This window comes from Salmo salar, chromosome ssa13 (assembly GCF_905237065.1).
Source record: "Salmo salar chromosome ssa13, Ssal_v3.1, whole genome shotgun sequence".
Taxonomy (NCBI): Eukaryota; Metazoa; Chordata; class Actinopteri; order Salmoniformes; family Salmonidae; genus Salmo; species Salmo salar.
The window spans coordinates 29,376,806-29,389,785 of record NC_059454.1 but is presented as its reverse complement, the minus strand read 5'-3'; positions in this window follow the sequence as shown (position 1 = coordinate 29,389,785).

The following is a 12,980-nucleotide window of genomic DNA, read 5'->3' as shown; positions in this document are numbered from 1 at the left end:
GTTTAGGGACAATACAATAACCCTACCTAGACTAGCCTACAACAATACAATGAACAATTGCCTTATTATTTTCAAGGGAGTACAACATTCTACTCTAGGCTGCAGTGAAAATGTCATGAATAACAATGAGTAATCCCTGTGATTTGAATGTTTAATTCCATTTGGATCAGTTGTGGTCTACTCTCGACAGTTCATAAGGTCTAGAAAGGCACAGTAGCAGGTCAATCTGGCAGTGTTTTTACTTTTGATACTGAGATGTGCTCTGCTTCCTCTCCAATCCAAGCGCCATTTAACTTTTAAAATGTACTATAAGTCTCCTATAGGCATGTGAACATTTGTCCAAAATATAATTCCAGCGTCCTCAAAATGGCTTGACATTAACCAGGGTTCCATCCAACCTTTCTATGTGAGGAAAATACAGTTGAAGTCGGAAGTTTACATACACTTAGGTTGGAGTCATTAAAACTCATTTTTCAACCACTCTAAAAATGTCTTGTTAACAAACTATAGTTTTGGCAAGTCGGTTAGGGCATCTACTTTGTGCATGACACAAGTAATTTTTCCAACAATCGTTTACAGACAGATTATTACACTTATAATTCACTGTATCACAATTCCAGTGGGTCAGAAGTTTACATACACTAAATTGACTGTGCCTTTAAAAAGCTTGGAAAATTACAGAAAATTATGTCATGGCTTTAGAAGCTTCTGTTAGGCTAATTTACATAATTTGAGTCAATTGGAGGTGTACCTCTGGAGGTTATTTCAAGGCCTACCTTCAAACTCAGTGCCTCTTTGCTTGACATCATGGGAAAATCAAAAGAAATCAGTCGAGACCTCAGAAAAAAATGTGTAGACCTCCACAAGTCTGGTTCATCCTTGGGAGCAATTTCCAAACGCCTGAAGGTACCACGTTCATCCGTACAAACAATAGTACGCAAGTATAAACACCATGGGACCACACAGCCATCATACTGCTCAGGAAGGAGACACGTTCTGTCCCCTAGAGATGAACGTACTTTGGTGCGAAAAGTGCAAAAGAATCCCAGAACAACAGCAAATGACCTTGTGAAGATGCTGGAGGAAACAGGTACAAAAGTATCTATATATAAAGGCCGCTCAGCAAGGAAGAAGCCACTGCTCCAAAACCACCATAAAAAAGCCAGACTACGGTTTGCAACTGCACATGGGGACAAAGATTGTACTTTTTGGAGAAATGTCCTCTCGTCTGATGAAATGAAAATAGAACTGAAAAAGCGTGTGTGAGCAAGGAGGCCTACAAACCTGACTCAGTTACACCAGCTTTGTCAGGAGGAATGGGCCACAATTCAACCAACTTATTGTGGGAAGCTTGTGGAAGGCTACCCAAAACGTTTGACCGAAGTTAAACAATTTAAAGGCAATGCTACCAAATACTAATTGAGTGTATGTAAACTTCTGACCCACTACGATTGTGATGAAAGAAATGAAAGCTGAAATAAATCATTCTCTACTATTCTGATATTTCACATTCTTAAAATAAAGTGGTGATCATAACTGACCTAAAGCAGGGAATTTAACTAGGATTAAATGTCAGGAATTGTGAAAAACTGAGTTTAAATGTATTTTTGCTAAGGTGTATGTAAACTTCCGACTTTAACTGTACATGTTGGATAAAACATGTCACAACATCATGTTAAAGCATGCTGTTTATTAGGCTTGATTAAATAAATTATGATGAACTTCACAGGGTGTTGAAAGTGCATGGTGATGAGCTTGATGCTCCTTTCAATAAATATTGAGAGTCTTATTCTGGTGACATGATGATCGATGGCTGCCGTTTTACAAATAAAAATGATCTCGCTGATACAGTGTGGGTATAACCTACATGATGAGATTATTATGAACAAAAGTGTCCATGATGAGATTATTATGGACAAAGTGTCCATAATAATCTCATCATGTAGGTTATACCCACACTGTATCTGCAAGCTGTTGGCTCGAGCGCACGTGCCAATACCAGAGTGGGTATTATCTTTATGCAGATTTTTGAATATTCGCATGCAAATCTGTCACCATTGGATGGAAACCTAGCTATATATACCCTAAGGACTCTGGCAAGTGCGCTAGTCCAGTGTCACTTTGATTATGCCTGCACATCATGGTTCACCAGCAACCCCAAACATCTCAAGTATAAGCTACAGACCAGCCAAAACCAGCTTGTAAGTATTGTACTTAAACTACCCCTCACGCTCATCTGGTGGTTCAACATTTTAAGCAGCTATGCTGGCTATCTGTGGAAAAAATAGTATTATAAATTCAGCTAGGTCTGCTCCACAGAATTATCATGGACTCAGCCCTCAAGTACCGATCCAACTTTACTGAGCAAAAATATAAACACAACATGCAACAAAGATTTTACCGAGTTACAGTTCATATAAGGAAATCAGTCAATTTAAATAAATAATTAGGTCTGTTTGTCACAGATACCTTAAAAAAAGGTAGGGGCATGGATCAGAAAACCAGTCAGTATCTTGTGTGACTACCATTTCCCTCATCTCCTTCGCATAGAGTCGATCAGGCTGTTGATTTTGGCTGTGTGATGTTGCTGGATATTGGCAGGAACTGGAAACCGCTGCCGTACACGTCAAACAAGACCATCCCAAACATTCTCAATTATCTAAATATACTTTCCTGCAAAACTCCCCTCCCAATGTGGTACGGATCTGCTATTTTTATACGTTATAACTGGAACCTCCATCAGCAGCTTGCCAGCTAACTAGCTACTAACTAGTAATCACTGTTAGCCATGGCTGGCAGACTTCACCTTTAGCTTGGTCACCAGCCAGCTTTAGCTCGGTCGATACCTGCCAGTCTGCAAAGCGTGATATCGGACTGCTTTTCTCCACCACATCACCGGAGTCCTGCCTCAAGCTCTGGGCCATTACCCAGGATCATCGCAGCTAGCTAGCTGCAATCGAGTGGCTACCGCTGGCTAACGCCTCTGTCCCGAAGCAAGCACCAGTTAGCCTTGAGCTAGGCCCATCTCCCGGCTAGCCAAAGAGGTATACCCGCTAATTTGTGGGCTACAATTCCTCTTTTGCCAATTGGCCTGGACCATTTATTGCCGACACGGAGCCCCGCCGATCGATCACGACTGGTCTGCCGACGTAATCGTCCGATGTGGTTTCAACAGGCTTTTCCATTGCGTTGTCACCAAAGACCCTTCTGCTATCCCCGACCTGCTAGCTTTCTGAATGCCGTGCCTCCCGCTCGCCACGCATAGTGGTGACTACCGAACAGCTTTCAGACTCACCTATTGCTGCTCATTAGACCCTATGATCACTCGGCAACACATGCCTCTCTCTAATGTCAATATGCCTTGTCTTCCGCTGTTTCTGTTAGTTATTGTTTTATTTCACTGTAGAGCCCCTAGTCCAGCTCAACATGCCTTTGATAGCTCTTTTGTCACACTCCCCACACACGGGAGACCTCACCTGGCTTAGCTGCTGTCTCCAGAGATGCAAGCAATCTCATCATCACTCAATGCCTAGGTTTACCCACACTGTACTCACATCCTACCATACCCTTGTCTGTACATTATGCCCTGAATCTATTCTACCAGGCCCAGAAATCTGCCCCTTTTATCCTGTAATGGATGGGGGGCAGTATTTTCACGGCCGGATAAAAAATGTACCCGATTTAATCTGGTAATTACTCCTGCCCAGAAACTAGAATATGCATATAATTACTATATTTGGATAGAAAACACCCTAAAGTTTCTAAAACTGTTTGAATGGTGTCTGTGAGTATAACAGAACTCATATGGCAGGCCAAAACCTGAGAAGATTCTATATGGGAAGTGCCCTGTCTGACCATTTCTTGGCCTTCTGTAGACTCTTTATCGAAAATACAGGATCTCTGCTGTAACGTAACATTTTCTAAGGCTCCCATAGGCTCTCAGAAGGCGCCAGAACGTGGAATGATAACTCTGCAGTCCCTGGGCGAAAAACAGTAGGGCTTTTGGAGAGTGCTCCTTCTGAGAACAATGACACTGGTGCGCGCGTGCATGTGACGAGTCCATTTTCTATTTTCAGTGTTTGAACGGATACAACGTCTCCCGGTTGGAATATTATTGCTATTTTACGAGAAAAATCGCATAAAAATTGATTTTAAACAGCGTTTGACATGCTTCGAAGTACGGTAATGGAATATTTAGATTTTTTTTGTCACCATACGTGCCGGCGCGTCACCCTTCGGATAGTGTCTTGAACGCAAGAACAAAACACAGCTATTTGGATATAACTATGGATTATTTGGAACCAAAACAACATTGGGTGTTGAAGTAGAAGTCCTGGGAGTGGATTCTGACGAAGAACAGCAAAGGTAATCCAATTTTTCTTATAGTAAATCTGAGTTTGGTGAGTGCCAAACTTGGTGGGTGTCAAAATAGCTAGCCATGATGGCCGGGCTATCTACTCAGAATATTGCAAAATGTGCTTTCACCGAAAAGCTATTTTAAAATCGGTCACCACGATTGCATAAAGGAGTTCTGTATCTATAATTCTTAAAATAATTGTATGTTTTTTGTGAACGTTTATCGTGAGTAATTTAGTAAATTCACCGGAAGTTTTCGGTGGGTATGCTAGTTCTGAACAAAACATGCTAATGTAAAAAGCTGTTTTTTGATATAAATATGAACTTGATTGAACAAAACAGGCATGTATTGTATAACATAATGTCCTAGGAGTGTCATCTGATGAAGATCAAAGGTTAGTGCTGCATTTAGCTGTGGTTTTGGTTTTTGTGACATTATATGCTAGCTTGAAAAATGGGTGTGTGATTATTTCTGGCTGGGTACTCTCCTGACATAATATAATGTTTTGCTTTCGTTGTAAAGCCTTTTTGAAATCGGACAATGTGGTTAGATAAAGGAGAGTCTTGTCTTTAAAATGGTGTAAAATAGTCATATGTTTGAAAAATGGACGTTTTTGCATTTTTGAGCTATTTGTAATTTGCGCCACGCTCTACCATTGGATATTGGTGAGGCGTTCCGCTAGCGGAACATCTGTCCCTAACAGGTTATTCTCTGTTCCTAACGCACTAGACGACCAGTTCTTATAGCCTTTAGCCGTACCCTTCTCCTACTCTTATACGGTTCCTCTGGTGATGTAGAGGTTAGCCCTGGCCCTGTAGCCCCCACCATCACACCTATTCCCCAGGTACTCTCATTTGTTGACTTCTGTAACCGTAAAAGCCTTGGTTTCATGCATGTTAACATCAGAAGCCTCCTCCCTAAATGTGTTTTATTCACTGCTTTAGCACACTCCGTCAACCCTGATGTCCTAGCTGTGTCTGAATCCTGGCGTAGGAAGGCCACCAAAAATTCCATCCCCAACTACAACATTTTCCATCATGATAGAACTGCCAAAGGGGGCAGAGTTGCAATCTACTGCAGAGATAGTGTCACGCCCTGATCTGAGAGAGACGTTTTATTTCCTCTATTTTGGTTAGGTAAGGGTGTAATGTGGGGTGGGCATTCTATGTCATGTATTTCTTTGTGTTTGGCCGAGTATGGTTCCTAATCAGAGGCAGCTGTCTATCGTTGTCTCTGATTAGGAATCATACTTAGGCAGCCTTTTCCCCACCTGTAGTTGTGGGTAATTATTATTTCTGTGTGTTTTGTGTGCGCCACAGTTGCGTCACGTTTCTTTCTGTTTACCTGTTTATTGTTTTGTTCGGTTTTCTTCAAAAAGTATGTGGAATTACCAGCACACTGCGCCTTGGCTTATATATGACAGGGAGTTCGAAGATAACGATCGTGACAGAATTACCCACCACAAGAAAGCCAAGCAGTGTGCACTTACTGGGAAGACGAGCTGGACTGGGGAGAACCAACATCGACGGAAGCACGAGAGGCAGCCCCAAAACATTTTTTAGGGGGGGGGGCACACGGGGAGATTAGCAAAGTCAGGGTGGAGACCTGAGCCAACTCCCCGTGCTTACCGTGGGGAGCGAGTGACCGAGCAAGCACCGTGTTATGCGGGGATGCGCACTGTGTCGCCAGTGCGCAGCTACAGCCCGGTGCGCTCGGTGCAAGCTTCCCGCAGTTGCCGTGCTAGAGTTGGCATTCAGCCAGGAAGAATTGTGCCGGCTCAGCGTTCCTGGTCTCCAGTGCGTCTCTTCGGCCCAGGTTATCCTGCGCCAGCTCTACGCACGTTACCCCCCGTTCACCAGCACAAACCAGTGCGGCCTGTTCCAACTCCCCGCGCTTGACAGGCTAAGGGGGGGATCCAGCCAGGACGGGTTGTGCCAGCCATACGCTCCAGACCTCCAGTGCGCCTCCACGGCCCAGTATATCCTGCATCAGTTCTACGCATTGTGTCGCCAGTGCGCCTGCACAGCCCAGTTCGTCCTGTGCCAGCGCTCCGCCCCTGACGGGCTAAAGTAAACATCCAGCCAGGATGGGTTGTGCCAGCCCTAAGCTCCAGACCTCCAGTGCGCCTCCACGGCCCAGTATACCCTGTGCCAGCTCTGCGCACCCAGTCTCTAGTGTGTCTCCCCAGTCCGGTGAGACCTGTTCCGGCTCCACGTAAGAAGCCTCCAGTGATGATCCATGGCACGAAGCCACCAGTGATGAGCCATGGCCCGGAGCCTGTAGGGATGATCCATGGCCCGGAGCCTGTAGGGATGATCCATGGCACAAAGCCTCCAGTGATAATCCATGGCCCGGAGCCTCAAGTGATAATCCATGGCAAGAAGCCTGTAGGGATGATCCATGGCCCGGAGCCTGTAGGGATGATCCATGGCACGAAGCCTCCAGTGATAATCCATGGCGCGGAGCCTGTAGTGAAGATCCATGGCACGGAGCCTGCAGCGACGGTCCCCGGTCCGGAACCTCCTGAGACGGCCTGCAGTCCGGAACCTCCTGAGACGGCCTGCAGTCCGGAACCTCCTGAGACGGCCTGCAGTCCGGAACCTCCTGAGACGGCCTGCAGTCCGGAACCTCCTGAGACGGCCTGCAGTCCGGAGCTTCCTGAGACGGCCTGCAGTCCGGAGCCTCCTGAGACGGCCTGCAGTCCGGAGCCTCCTGAGACGGCCTGCAGTCCGGAGCCTCCTGAGACGGCCTGCAGTCCGGAGCCTCCTGAGACGGCCAGCAGTCCGGAGTCTTCGGCGACGGTCTGCAGTCCGGAGTCTTCGGCGACGGTCTGCAGTCCGGAGTCTTCGGCGACGGTCTGCAGTCCGGAGTCTTCGGCGACGGTCTGCAGTCCGGAGTCTTCGGCGGCGGTCTGCAGTCCGGAGTCTTCGGCGGCGGTCTGCAGTCCGGAGTCTTCGGCGGCGGCCTGGAGTCCAGAACCTCTGGCGATTATCCTCGGTCCGGTTCCTTCGACGACGATCCACGGTTCGGAGCTTCCGGCGAAGATCCACGGTCTGGTTCCTCCGGCGACACAAAAGTGGAGGGATCAGTGGGCGGAGTGGGGGCTACGCCCCGAACCAGAACCGCCACCATGGGTAGATGCCCACCCGGACCCTCCCCTATAGGTTCAGGTTTGCGGCCGGGAGTCCGCACCTTTGGGGGGGGGGGGTACTGTCACACCCTGACCTGAGAGAGACATTTTATTTCCTCTATTTTGGTTAGGTCAGGGTGTGATGTGGGGTGGGCATTCTATGTCATGTATTTCTTTGTGTTTGGCCGAGTATGGTTCCTAATCAGAGGCAGCTGTCTATCGTTGTCTCTGATTAGGATTCATACTTAGGCAGCCTTTTCCCCACCTGTAGTTGTGGGTAATTATTATTTCTGTGTGTGTTTTGTGTGCGCCACAGTTGCGTCACGTTTCTTTCTGTTCACCTGTTTATTGTTTTGTTCGGTTTTTTTCAATAAAGTATGTGGAATTACCGGCACGCTGCGCCTTGGCTTATATATGACAGGGAGTTTGAAGATAACAAACGTGACAGATAGCCTGCAGAGTTCTTTCTGTCATACTATCCAGGTCTGTGCCCAAACAGTTCAAGCTTCTACTTTTAAAAATCCACATTTCCAGAAATAAATCTCTCACTGTTGCCGCTTGTTATAGACCCCCCTCAGCCCCCAGCTGTGGCCTGGACACTATATGTGAATTGATTGCCCCCAATCTCTCTTACGAGTTCATACTGGTAGGTGACCTAAACTGGGATATGTTTAGTACCCCGGCCATCCTACAATCTAAACTAGATGCCCTCAATCTCACACAAATTATCAAGGAACCTACTAGGTACAACCCTAAATCAGTAAACATGGGCACCCTCATATATATCATCCTGACCAACTTGCCCTCTAAATACACCTCTGCTGTCTTCCACCAGGATCTCAGCAATCATTGCCTGTGTCCGTAAGGAGCCCACGGCCAAACGACCACCCCTCATCACTGTCAAACTCTCCCTAAAACACTTCAGCGAGCAGGCCTTTCTAATCGACCTGGGTATCCTGGAAGGATATTGACCTCATCCCGTCAGTAGAAGATGCCTGGTTGTTCTTAAAAAGTGCTTTCCTCAAAATCTTAAATAAGCATGCCCCATTCAAAAAATGTAGAACTAAGATGTAACGCCCTGGCCATAGAGAGGGGTTTTTTGTTCTTTATTTTGGTTAGGCCAGGGTGTTACATTGGGTGGGCGTTCTATGTTCCTTTCTCTATGTTTTTGTATTTCTTTGTTTTGGGCCGTGTGTGGCTCCCAATCAGGCACAGCTGAAGCTCGTTGTTGCTGATTGGGAGTCACACATAAGGAGCATGTTTTTCCTTTGGGTTTTGTGGGTAATTGTTTTCTGTTTAGTGTGTTCCTAACATAACTGTTGCTAGTCGTTTTTTGGTTTCTTTTGTATAGTGTTCGTTGATCATTAAAACCTTTTATGATGAACACTAACTCCGCTGCACCTTGGTCTTCTTCCGACGACAGCCGTTACAGAATTACCCACCAACAACAGACCAAGCAGCGGAGGAAGGAGAAGCGCCAGGAGAGGAGTGTTCAGGATTCGTGGACTTGGGAGGAAATCCTGGACGGGAAAGGACCATGGGCTCAAGCTGGGGATTATCACCGCCCGCAGTGGGAGATCGAGGCGGCGAGAGCTGAGAGGCGCTGGTATGAGGAAAGGGAGTGCAGCAGACACGAGAGGCAGCCCCCAAAACATTTTTTGGGGGGGCACACGGGGAGATTGGCGGAGTCAGGCGGTAGACCTGAGCCAACTCCCCGTGCTTACCGGAAGCAGCGTGGTACTGGTAAGACATTGTGTTATGCTGTGGAGCGCACGGTGTCCCCAGTGCGCGTTCAAAGCCCGGTGCACTACATACCAGCCCCCCGCAAGTGCCATGCGAGTGCAGGCATCGAGCCAGGGCGGATGGTGCCAGCTCAGCGCGTCTGGTCTCCAGTGCGCCTCCTTGGTCCAGGTTATTCTGCGCCGGCGTTGCGCACTGTGTCTCCAGAGCGCTGGGAGGGTCCAGTTCACCCAATACCTGCTCTCCGCCTGTTATATGCATATTCTAGTTTCTGGGCAGGTGTAATAACCAGATTAAATCGGGTACGTTTTTTATCCGGACGTGAAAATACTGCCCCCTACCCAAGAGAGGTTAAAACCTTTTATGATGAACACTAACTCCGCTGCACCTTGGTCTTCTTCTGACGACAGCCGTTACATAAGAATAAATATATTGACTGCCCTTGACCAGCACGAAAACATCCTGTGGCGTACTGCTTTAGCATCGAATAGCCCCCGCAATATGCAACTTTTCAGGGAAGTCAGGAACCAATATACACAGTCAGTTAGGAAAGCTAAGGCTAGCTTTTTAAAACAGAAATTTGCATCCTGTAGCACTAATTCCAAAAAGTTTTGGGACACCATAAAGTCCATGGAGAATAAGAGCACCTCCTCCCAGCTGCCCACTGCACTGAGGCTAGGAAATACTGTCACCACCGATAAATCTATGAAAATTGAGAATTTCAATAAGCCTTTTTTCTACGGCTGGCCATGCTTTCCACCTGGCTACCTCTACCCTGGCCAACAGCTCTGCACCCCCCGCAGCAACTTTCCCAAGCCCCCCCTCGTTTCTCCTTCACCCAAATCTAGATATCTGATGTTCTGAAAGAGCTACAAAATCTGGATCCCTACAAATCAGCTGGGCTAGACAATCTGGACCCTCTCTTTCTAAAATTGTCCACCGAAATTGTTGCAACCCCTATTACTAGCCTGTTCAACCTCTCTTTCGTATCGTCTGAGATCCCCAAAGATTGGAAAGCTGCCGTGGTCATCCCCCTCTTCAAAGGGGGAGACACTCTAGACCCAAACTGTTACAGACCTATATCCATCCTGCCCTGCCTTTCTAAAGTCTTCGAAAGCCAAGTTAACAAACAGATCACTGACCATTTTGAATCCCACCTTACCTTCTCCACTATGCAATCTGGTTTCCGAGCTGGTCATGGGTGCACCTCAGCCATGCTCAAGGTCCTAAATGACATCATAACCGCCATAGATAAAAGACAGTACTGTGAAGCTGTTTTCATCGACCTGGCCAAGGCTTTCGACTCTGTCAATCACCACATTCTTATCAACAAACTCAATAGCCTTAGTTTCTCAAATGACTGTCTCGCCTGGTTCACCAACTACTCAGATAGAGTGTGTCAAATCGGAGGTGTGTCAAATCGGAGGGCCTGTTGTCCAGAACTCTGGCAGTCTCTATGGGGGTGCCACAGGGTTCAATTCTCGGGCCTAATCTTTTCTCTGTATATATCAATGATATCGCTCTTGCTGCTGGTGATTCTCTGATCCACCTCTATGCAGACGACACCATTCTGTATACATCTGGCCCTTCCTTGGACACAGTTTTAACAAACCTCCAAACAAGCTTCAATGCCATACAACACTTCTTCCGTGGCCTCCAACTGCTCTTAAATGCTAGTAAAACGAAATGCATGCTCTTCAACTGGTTGCTGCCCGCACCTGCCTGCCCGCCTAGCATCACTACTCTGGACGGTTCTGACTTAGAATATGTGGACAACTACAAATACCTAGGTGTCTGGTTAGACTGTAAACTCTCCTTCCAGACTCACATTAAGCATCTCCAATCCAAAATTAAATCTGCCAAACATACCGTCGTAAAACTGACTATCCTACCGATCCTTGACTTCGTAAATAACGTCCCACACTCTACTCAGCAAATTGGATGTAGTCTATCACAGTGCCATCTGTTTTGTCACTAAAGCCCCATATACTACCCACCACTGCGACCTGTATGCTCTCGTTGGCTGGCTCTCGCTACATATTCGTCGCCAAACTCACTGGCTCCAGGTCATCTATAAGTCTTTGCTAGGTAAAGCCCCGCATTATCTCAGCTCACTGGTCTCCATAGCATCACCCACGCCCTCCAGCAAGTATATTTCACTGGTCATCCCCAAAGCAAACACCTACTTTGGCCACCTTTCCTTCCAGTTCTCTGCTGCCAATGACTGGAACGAATTGCAAAAATCACAGAAGCTGGAGACTTATATCTCCCTCATTAACTTTAAGCATCATCTGTCAGAGCAGCTTACCAATCACTGTACTTGTACACAGCCCATCTGTAAATAGCACACCCAACTACCCCATATTGTTATTTTTTTGTTGTTGCTCTTTTGCACCCCAATTTCTCTCCTTGCACATCATCATCTTCAAATCCATCACTCCAGTGTTAATGCTAAATTGTAATTATTTCGTCACTATGGCCTATTTATTGCATTACCTCCCTAACCTTACTACATTTGCACACACTGTACATAGATTTTTTTCTTGTGTTTTTGACTGTACGTTTGTTTATCCCATGTGTAACTGTGTTGTTGTTTGTGTTGCACTGCTTTGCTTTATCTTGGCCAGTTTGCAGTTGTAAATGAGAACTTGTTCTCAACTGGCCTACCTGGTTAAATAAAGGTGAAATAAAATTTAAAAAATGGGTGACATGTCTGGCGAGTATGCAGGCCATGGAAGAACTAGGACATTTTCAGCTTCCAGGAATTGTGTGCATTATGGGGCTGTGCATTATCATGCTGAAACATGAGGTGATGGTGCGGATGAATGGCACGACAATGGGCCTCAGGATCTCGTCACGGTATCTCTGTGCATCTCTGTGCATTCAAATTGCCCTCGATAAAATGCAATTTTGTTCATTGTCCTTAGCTTATGCCTGCCCATACCATAACCCCACTGCCTCCATGGGGCATTCTGTTCCCAACGTTGACATCAGCAAACCACTCGCCCACATGACTCCATACATGTGGTCTGCTGTTGGAGGGTCAGTTGGACGTACTGCTAAATTCTTTAAAATGATGTTGGAGGCTTATGGTAGAGAAATTAACATTAAATTATCTGGCAATAGCTCTGGTGGACATTGCTGCAGTCAGCATGCCAATTGTATGCACCCTCAATACTTGAGACGTCTGTGGTATTGTCTTGTGTGACAACATTGCGCATTTTAGTGCACCTGTGTAATGGTCATGCTGTTTAATCAGCTTCTTGATATGCCACACCTGTCAGGTGCATGGATTATCTTGGCAAAGGAGAAATGCTCACTAACAGGGATGTAAACAAATTTGTTCACAAAATTTGAGAGAAATAAGGTTTTGTGCATATGCAACACTCCTGGGATCTTTTATTTCAGCTCATGAAACATGGGACCAAAACTTTACATGTTGCGTTTATATTTTTGTTCAGTGTCTTTTTCATTTGTTAGAGATGCCCACCAGCATAATACCAGAGATTCTAATATTCACTGTTTTATCTGGTAAGAACACATTTTAATATACCGGCGCTGTTGAGTGGAACAAACTACCACAGCAACTCATAGCCATACCAACCATAACCACTTTTAAAAAGAATGTCCAAAGCTGGCTAATGTGTGAACAATATAACCTTTTTTGTCTGTATCTACAGTATGTAATTGTATTTATGTAAAAAATTAGGACCACAATAGAAATAAGTCCCCGATTTTATTGTGCAATCCCGG